Consider the following 2,325-nt stretch of genomic DNA (forward strand, 5'->3'; position numbering starts at 1 on the left):
CTCGACGTGGAGGAGCAGCGGCTCTACTCTGAGTCCCTCCCGGATGACCGAGCTTCTCACCCTATCTCTAAGGGAGAGCCCAATTTTTAGTTATTGGTAATCTTAAAGTATTTACATATGAATTAAAGTCTAGTAAGAAAGCATAGAAGTTCAGGAGTGACCTGGAATTTCCCTAAGAGGATTATTAGATTAAATATGAAGCATAAACCTTCCTGGCCGTTTCCATTAAGCTACTTCCAGCTGCACACAACTTCTTCGAACCCCACCCCAAAACAGTCAATCCAATTAATCATGTCTTGAACAAACTCCTCCCACAGAACAAAAAACTCCTACTTAACGACTGCAGAAACCCACTTCTCATCCCAAAACGGTAATAGCCTATATGTCACGGTCATTAATGACGTATTTCCGGTAAAATTCTTGCCATACTCCTCCCTTCCACTCCCTGCTTACTGCCTATGTTTTTAGCGTTAGCTGCTAGTACTAGTCTGTGAAAAAGTCACAAAAGATGAAGCATCTGTGATCTACTGGTATAAAACTTGAGTTCTGTTGTGTGCCGTTGTGTCCACTAAGCAGCAGTATGATTGAGTAGTTAGTTTTTCTCCATTTTCCTCTTGATGAGGAGGTGACAGCAGAGGATCATAGCAGGGAAAACTTATCTTTAAAAGCTCATGCTTGCGTTTGTAATCGGCATTTCTAACCTGAGGATATTCAAGAGCCAGCATCAGAAATGAGAAGACGGAGGTTACAAAAGGGAAATGTACATTTACCCCCTTTTACTGCCAAGACCGAGAGAGGAAAGACCTCATCCAGAGGACAGCTAGCAGGAAGCTAACACAGCAGGTGTGTGCGTGCGTGTGCGCGTTTGTGTTATATGAAATGTTTTAATGCGACTTTGTCACGAGTTTTATGCAAAAGTAAAAACTTGTTAGAGTGTATATTACAGCGTAGACTAAAGCTGAGTGACGAGCCCCGCGAGCACCGAGAGCAGCAGAACCTCCGCCTGATAATCATAACGTTTTCAGTTCACTACCGTCGGGGGAAACGATCCAACCCATACAAGTAGCCCATCGATTTAAAGCCCAGACTCTGCTCTTTCCAACAACATAAGTGTCACAGCTCTACGTGAAAACTTCACCGAACAAGCAGCCAAGGAATAGCAAAAAAGGCAAAACTCTGGAACCATAAACACGAACGTCTTTCTTTTGTTTTTATGGCTTTAATCCACTTTGGAGTGATTTTTTTCCACTTGGCTGGACCTGTACGTCTCCTGTATTAATGTTGGTACATGTAATATGCTAATTCTGTACTGTGGAGATCATTAAGAGTCGCTGTCGGGTGAAAAAAACCTTTCTCTAACACTGTGTTGACCGTGAACCGGAAGTGTTGGGAGTGGCATCAAGTGCTGGACCTGATGTCCATGGCATATAGGCTATTGAGACATGAAAAGAAAGTTTAGAGTGAATGATTAACTTGTGAGGAACTGAGCAGAGGTTACTCTTACTGCAGTGAAAGAATCTAATTTCCCTCTGGGATCAATAAAGTATTTTTGAATTGAATTTAAGAAAATGGCGAGAGCTAATCACGTGATCAGATTGGTGAATTTACCAGTAACTTCCTTCCCAGGTGAGTTCTGTGTGTTATTGTGCTATCCTAGATTAAATGTCTGTTCTTAGACTTTGGGGAATAAATTTCTAAATATATATATATTTTTTCCTCTGCATGATGTATTTTTTGACTGCTGCGACTTATAGTCTGGAAAATACGGTACTGTATATTTATCGCCTGCCAACAAAAGTGATGTTTTTGCCAGGGTCTGTGAAGTTTGTTTAATAAAATCATTAAGAAAATATTTCAACTATTTTAACTCAGTCAGTTTTACAGATATCGAGCTAAAATCTGACATACATGAAGCTGAGTTATTTCCAACAAATGACCAAAAATGACTGCAATTTAAAAACTACACATATTCACCAAATAAAACAAAGTTCTTAAATTCTCTCATTTTAAAGTCTCAAACTAAAATATGTTAATTCTTCACACGTAATTGGACGTTGAACCCCGCTTGCACTCACTACATACACATAACATGACACTAAAGAACCACAGCCGAAGCATCCAGACCAATAAGTCAGGTGATGGGGCACATTACCCTCTATGAACAACAGAGTTGTTAGGCGATGGCCCTCTTTTGCATGTGACTGACCTGTTTGTCCATGTGGAGGCAGTGCTTATAATGGTGCGTTCACACCGAACGCGATTTCAGCGTCAGGAGCAGCAGGTTTACATGCAAAGTCTATGGTGGATGCGCTTCAAGCAACGTCG

The sequence above is a fragment of the Austrofundulus limnaeus genome, unplaced genomic scaffold (genome assembly GCF_001266775.1).
Source record: "Austrofundulus limnaeus strain Quisiro unplaced genomic scaffold, Austrofundulus_limnaeus-1.0 Scaffold147, whole genome shotgun sequence".
Lineage (NCBI taxonomy): Eukaryota > Metazoa > Chordata > Actinopteri > Cyprinodontiformes > Rivulidae > Austrofundulus > Austrofundulus limnaeus.